Source organism: Carassius auratus, unplaced genomic scaffold (genome assembly GCF_003368295.1).
Source record: "Carassius auratus strain Wakin unplaced genomic scaffold, ASM336829v1 scaf_tig00215955, whole genome shotgun sequence".
Classification (NCBI taxonomy): Eukaryota; Metazoa; Chordata; class Actinopteri; order Cypriniformes; family Cyprinidae; genus Carassius; species Carassius auratus.
This window is the reverse complement of record NW_020528333.1, coordinates 19126-26928: the sequence shown is the minus strand read 5'-3', so window position 1 is coordinate 26928 and position 7803 is coordinate 19126. Positions and strand designations below refer to the sequence as shown.

The 7803-nt window shown below is 36.1% G+C and overlaps 1 long non-coding RNA gene across 1 annotated transcript; it reads left to right on the top strand.

Annotated features, from left to right (window-relative positions):
• Positions 1-2698: 2698 nt before the first annotated feature.
• LOC113096502 (uncharacterized) lies at positions 2699-7528 on the top strand. Its single transcript, XR_003288526.1, has 3 exons — positions 2699-2733; positions 6721-7017; positions 7510-7528. It is a non-coding gene; the product is annotated as an uncharacterized LOC113096502 (long non-coding RNA).
• Positions 7529-7803: the final 275 nt, after the last annotated feature.

Below are 7803 nucleotides of genomic sequence, written 5' to 3'. Positions count from 1 at the left end.
GTGTTTGTGTTTAAAGTTACTGTTTGTTTATGATAATGAACAGACAAAGGTGATAAAAATTAATAGATATATATTATATATATATATATATATATATATATATATATATATATATATATATATATATATATATATATATATATATTTTTTTTTTTTTTTTTTTTTTTTTCGTTGTTTTTAATATTTAGTATTTAATATTTTTTCTTCTGTCGTTTTTAATATTTGTATTGAATATATCTCAAGTTTATTATTTAAAAGCAACTTCACTTCATCTTTCCCTAGAAGAGATAATAGATGTGCTTCCTCCTGAGGTTTCTACCTTGTAGAGTTAAATATCTAAAAATGAGTGTCTTTGTAACCATTCTCAATAGATACTGAAAGCATTTTAATGGTGCTTCTAAATAAAATATTAAATGTAATATGTGAGGTAAGCCATGGCTGGGTGTACATTCCACAATTTTAATATCTGCTGTGGAGGTAAAGAACTACATGAACTGAAGCCATGAATCAGCTCTTAATTATAATAATGAGGGTGATCAATTCTGTCAAATTCAACACTGATCCAACAGCCCTGTCTGTAATTAAGCAGTGCTCCTGAAGAGCACAAATAGCAGGTTCAGTAGTGTTTGAGAAGACTTGAAGCTGAACTTTCCAGGAAGTTATATAGTTATGTAGACAGGTAAGTGTTAATGGGACTAATTATTGAGTAGTCTATTGCTCAGAATTATTCTGGAGTTCACTTATAGGCAGGATGTACAGTAATTGCATTAAATACTGTATAGACTATTGAACATTTGTCTAAAACAATAGTGAATCGTTTGTTTCCAGTAAAGAAGAATAAGTCACCTTTTGCCTGATCATTTAGAGCAATATTAATGTTCATGTAAAGCGCACAGATCCTGTGCACATAAGTAAAGGAAAAGTGTGTCTCCTTGAAAACATCAGTGGAATATAATACGTTTAATAAATAAATGTATGCATTTAGCAGACGTTTTTATCCAAAGCGAATTACATTGCATTCAGGCTAACAATTTTCTCCTAACTTGTGTTCCCTGGGATATAAGACAAAAATGGGACAAGATCCATTGATGTAAAGTCTATACAAAATAATGTAATGTTTGCTTTTAAACATGCTATATGCGTTCTTGTACAAAGAAAAGCAAATCACAGAATATGGATTTTAAATAATCGTTATTTCTAAATTAATCAAGTATAGTAGCTTCTCATTCTCGACGGACATGCCGGCGTATTTCGGGTGATAAAGATACGTCTTATAGATGTCATTTAGAGGTAGGGAAGACGATTCATTTAACCGCTCAAACAGACGATCTACAGAACATCAAAATACGACTATACAAAAAGAAGCCGATATTTATCAGATGATGCGCTCTTCAGCAGAAGTTTCCGCGACGTACGTTTGCTATCTGGGGCGAACCTGCTCCGAACTCCCGAACTGATTCAAATGATTCGCGATCCTGCTACGAACTCTCGAAATGACTCAAATGATTCGCGCTCCCGCTACGAACTCTCGAAATGACTCAAATGATTCGCGATCCCGCTACGAACTCTCGAAATGACTCAAATGATTCGCGCTCCCGCTACGAACTCTCGAAATGACTCAAATGATTCGCGCTCCCGCTACGAACTCTCGAAATGACTCAAATGATTCGCGCTCCCGCTACGAACTCTCGAAATGACTCAAATGATTCGCGATCCCGCTACGAACTCTCGAAATGACTCAAATGATTCGCGCTCCCGCTACGAACTCTCGAAATGACTCAAATGATTCGCGCTCCCGCTACGAACTCTCGAAATGACTCAAATGATTCGCGCTCCCGCTACGAACTCTCGAAATGACTCAAATGATTCGCGCTCCCGCTACGAACTCTCGAAATGACTCAAATGATTCGCGATCCCGCTACGAACTCTCGAAATGACTCAAATGATTCGCGATCCCGCTACGAACTCTCGAACTGACTCAAATGATTCGCGATCCCGCTACGAACTCTCGAAATGACTCAAATGATTCGCGATCCCGCTTTGAACTCCCGAACTGACTCAAATGATATGCGAACCCGCTACGAACTCCCAAAGTATGGTTTAGTTTAGCAATTTCACACCAGCAGCACTGTTTCACAGCTGAGAACCACACAGCGGTGATTCATTACTGAATGAATCTACAGCTTTGAACGAATCAGTCAGTGATTCAGTGACTCCTTCATTACGGAATAATTTCTGAGTGATTTAATGACTCACTCGCGGCCACCTACTGGCGCAGTTTCATATTTAAAGTATAATTTCAATATAATTTATAATTTGTATTATTTATGCAAAGGTTAATATAAAAATGTATTTGTAAAAATTCTTTCTGTAATGTCTATTCAATGCTTTTCTCATTTATCACAATAATAGTGATGTTTATTCTCCGTCCAAATTGATTGCACATCATCTAATTAATGAATTTCTGTTAATAACCCTGATCTGTGCTTCAGGTGCGTTTCGTGAAGCCGGTGTATCCGGGACAATCTCTGCAGACGGAGATGTGGAAGGAAGGGAACAGGATTCACATCCAGTGCAAGGTGACGAAGCGTTCGGTGTGTGTGTTTAGTCCTTCAGTGTGTGTTTAGCGCTGATCTGTTCTGGCTCTAGGTGAAGGAGAGCGGAGACGTGGTGCTGTCTGGAGCGTATATAGATCTGCAGATGGATGTGTGTGTCAGAGCCGGGTCTCCGCAGGTCTGCACACACACACACACACACACACACACACACACACATCTCTGAGATCGCACGCAGGATCAGAGATGGCGGTCAGGAGCTGGTGAAGAAGGTCAACGCTGTGTTCGGATGGAGATCAGCAAAGACGGCAGAACTATCCGAGAGTGGAGTGAGCCAGACACTGCAGAATAACATTCATTCTCTTAACACAAGCAAAGATATCTGCCAAAGGGGCGAGGAATAGAATGAACTATTAAGAGAATATATTTTGAAGAAGAACACCATGATCTTCATCAAATTAAAATATCTTGTGTTTGTGTCCGAGTCGAAAGGTGGCAGGTAAAAGAAAAGAGTAAAAAATAAACCCTGAACAATCTTCCTAAAACATACGTCTGCAGGAGCCTCGATGATTATAAATATGCTTTATCTTTATCACAGTATTAGTTCATCTAGTTAGCGGCTCTGAAATCGAGTGAACATAAACATATGATAAATAATAATAATAATAATAAACAATGTAAACATAGTTAGGCTATTTAAGTTCCTCTGGCTCCACAACAAATCCTTTGAATTTAAAAGTATTTAGAAAATATAATTAAAAGATATGAATTCACAAGCCAAAATGAATGATCATTTTAGGCTAGAATGAAACTGAAACTAAAGTTGGGTCTCTCATTCAACAAAAAATCAAAATATTCTGTAAATATTATTTACGTACTTCACTCGCTTCCAATATCCACATAAAAGAAAATGTTTTACATCAGGGCAGTAAGGTGATAACGCTTAACGGTACAGATTTTACTACATAAAAACTGAGCAGTGTGTTTGTGTTTAAAGTTACTGTTTTTTATGATAATGAACAGACAAAGTTGATAAAAAAAATGAGAGACCCAACTTTAGTTTCAGTTTCATTCTAGCCTAAAATGATCATTCATTTTGGCTTGTGAATTTATATCTTTTAATTATATTTTCTAAATACTGTTAAATTCAAAGGATTAAATAGCCTAACTATGTTTACATTGTTTATTATTATTATTATTATTATTATTATTTATCATATATTTATTTGACCCTCTAACTTTAGCACTCACTATTCTAAATCTACTCTTAAACAATAAAAAAAAAAAAAAAAAAAAAAAAACCTAGTTCGGGACTCCGAAGCAAATCATTTGAGATCAGGACTTCTGAGTGAGTTTGCAAAATATTTGATTCAGATCGGGACTCCGAAGCACGTTTTGCGAATCACTCCCACCCAGCAATAACTCCTTGAAAAGACATCAAAAAGATGTCATTGGCGGACGTCCTTAAAATGTCCATCTTAATTCTAAAGCCTTACATTTAATTTCAAGAATACATTAATTATTAGGCTACATAAAAATTTAATTATAGGCCTATTATTAGCCTATTAATAGTTACTCTCAAAATAGGACAACTAACAAAAAAGTAACAACAAAACACATTTAATAATACGTCAGATATAGGCCATAAAACAAAAACGAATATATATATATATATATATATATATATATATATATATATATATATATATATATATATATATATATATATATATATATATATTCATTTTTATCAACTTTGCCTGTTCATTATCATAAAAAACAGTAAAGTTAAACACAAACACACTGCTCAGTTTTTATGTAGTAAAATCTGTACCTTTAATCGTTATCACCTTACTGCCCTGATGTAAAACATTTTCTTTTATGTGGATATTGGAAGCGAGTGAAGTATGTAAATAAAATTTACAGAAAAAATTGATTTTGTGTCGAATGAGAGACCCAACTTTAGTTTCAGTTTCATTCTATCCTAAAATGATCATTCATTTTGGCTTGTGAATTTATCTCTTTTAATTATATTTTCTAAATACTGTTAAATTCAAAGGATTTGTTGTGGAGCGAGAGGAACTTAAATAGCCTAACTATGTTTACATTGTTTATTATTATTATTATTATTTATCATATATTTATTCGACCCTCTAACTGTAGCACTCACTATTCTAAATATACTCTTAAAAATAAAAACCTAACCTATTTCGTTTTATTGTAAATATACAGAGAGGAAAATTGCAGTAGCCAAAGCGAGTTGACTAAAGTTATGAAGTACGCTGCTGTTTACAGATGTACCGGATTTGTGTCATCGCGGACATCACACTCCCGAATCCAATGAGCAAAGTCTGAACTACCGAGGATGCACGTCCAAAATCAGCATACTTTGTATTGAGAAACGCGCAGACCTACATCACCAGTCTATTTGCCTAATCTTCCCAGTACTTTACACCACCGTGGAAACACAGAAAGCAACAGGTCGGGGGGAGGAGGGGGGGGGGGGGTCTGGGAGTTCTTGGGGAAAAAAGTTCCTGGTACAAATGTTCCGGGTAATTTCGGTGGAAACGCGGCATAAGACACCCAGATTCAGCCCTGGGCACGATCTGTCCCACACCTGTGTCTCATCACAGTCCATCACCAGTGTCTGCACCCTGCATACTGCCAATATTATGGATTTCTGTTCTGGAGAGAGATGCCATTCACAACATAATCTCTACACAATATCCAACTCAAATCATTTAGTCTTGCCTAACAGTTTCCCTGATTTGTTACAGTTCACAATGTAGTATGGTCTCGCCTACCTTTGTCCATTCAGTTGTTAAAATGTTTTTAATTTTTGTATTGAATATATCAAGTATGTCATATCAAGTATGACATCACGGTACCATGAGAGCAATAAGACAGCTTCACATGCATGTGTGTGTGTGTGTGTGTTCCCGTGTTTGGCTCCTGGCTGATCTGAATCCTCTCAAAGTCCCTCCCCAGGATGATGATGTCACAGTCAGAGTAGTACGCCTGTCCCACGAGCCGCGGACAAAACAACACACACAGTCTGACACTGATAATCACAGAGAGTTCTACATATCATCTGAATCTAATGTTTTGCTACATTTCTATTTATTTTTTTAAATGGAGGAATCAGAGTTGAAACATTTTTTCATTTACGGTTAATAATCTCTGCTGCTGCTGTTACACTCACAGTCACGAACAGCTTGAATCATCTGGACTTTTTGAGTCAAATATTTTGGCAACATTTTTTAGCATTTTTATTTTATATTATTTCTTAACATATCCGACAATATCAGCCTTCATTTTGCATGAATCTTGTTTACTCTCGCTTATAAACCTTTGTTGCTCTTTTTGTTGTTTTTGTTTTTTATCCTCATTTATAAGTCGCTTTGGATAAAAGCGTCTGCTAAATTAACAAATGTAAATGTAAACTTATCAAATTATGGTTTCATTTCTTTACATGAATATCGAAATATTCAACTCAAATAAACACTTGTATGATGCAGTATTAGTATTAGAATTTAATTTGGGGTCCTGAAATACCCTGAACACTGCACAGAGGTTAAGATGACCATTGCTACAAAAATAAAATAAAAATTGAAACTCATCCTATTTTGTTTTAATTTTCCCTTACTAAATTATACAGTTACTGATGCTATGAACTGTGGGATTACTAACAGGCTTTTAACAAAAATCTGTCTCTAAACCTCTTTTCTCTTTATTAAAAGTTGATATAGACAAGTACATGATAGAATCAAATGTTTTGCAAATCCGCTCGAAAGACGTGATCTCAGATGATTCACGAAACGCGCTTCGATTCCCGATCTGAATCAAATGTTTTGCAAACTCCGAAGCCCCGATCAAATGATTCGCGAAATGCAATTCGGAGTCCAGATCTGAATCAAATGTTTTGCAAACTCTGAAGCCCTGATCAAATGATTCGCAAAACGCTTTCGGAGTCCCGATCTGAATCAAATGTTTTGCGAACTCGCTCCGAATCCCAGATCTCAAGTTATTTTCCAGTGAAAGCGCTATAGAGTTCATTCGCTTGCCGAAAAATGGCAGAGACCAAAAGTATTCAGATGTGTATAGTGTGCCTTTGTGTTCTAATAAAAAAAAAAAAAAAAAAAAAAAACCGTATTTATCATTTCAGGGTTTTCCCACCGACGAAAAAAAAAAAAAAGCTTTGAAATTGGGCTATACAGCGAGAGGAGGAGGCGGCAATTACTGTGAGGAAAAGTACTTTAGTGTGTGCTAAGAACTTCATGGAGGATGAGGTCCGTGTCCAACCGGAGTACGTTCGATCTCGCACCGTGGGCTGTGACTTCCAGTTTTGCGTGGAAAAGTTGCGGAGACGTTAAATCACGCGTCAAAACGGGCTGTTTGTGGTGCAGAGCATTACATGTCGAGATGGTGCAGGAGCACGATTACAACAGCCGTCCAGTCCCAGGTGAGTGTAATGTGTTAACTAAAACAATAACTTATATTAATAGCTTATCGGCAACTATAGACATTAATCAAATATAGTATGTTTTATTTGTATTGTTAGATGTAACGTTTACATTTAATGTAGCACATGGTAGCAGTTATGCTAACAGTCGCGCAGGCTAGTCAAGCGGTGTGTTTGTACTTTTGCCATCACCCTTTTATACTGCTCTCTTTCTGGCTTAAGTCACACAGAATTAACAAAGACATTTAAAGTTATCAATAAAATCCACAACAATGTAGAAAATACGAGCAGTTGAACAAACATCTGTTGTACAAGCAGAATTCAAATTATTTTTTAATGGTTTGTAAGTTATTTAACTTTGAATTGATGTTCTGAGTAACTGGTATATTATTGCATAAATGTGATAGTAACTTTCCAAATTATTGAATTGTTTTTATTAAAGTGTTATGTTTAACACAAAATAATACATGTATTGTTGTTTGCTTTATTAAGTGCTCTTGCTGAGGCATGGGAAGAATTAAGGAGCTGGAAAAAACACCTGCTAGTGACATCAGCATCATCTACTCACCTGCTAGTGACATCAGCATCATCTACTCACCTGCTAGTGACATCAGCATCATCTACTCACCTGCTAGTGACATCAGCATCATCTACTCACCTGCTAGTGACATCAGCATCATCTACTCACCTGCTAGTGACATCAGCATCATCTACTCACCTGCTAGTGACATCAGCATCATCTAAACACCGGCCAGTGACATCAGCATCTTCTACTCACCTGCTAGT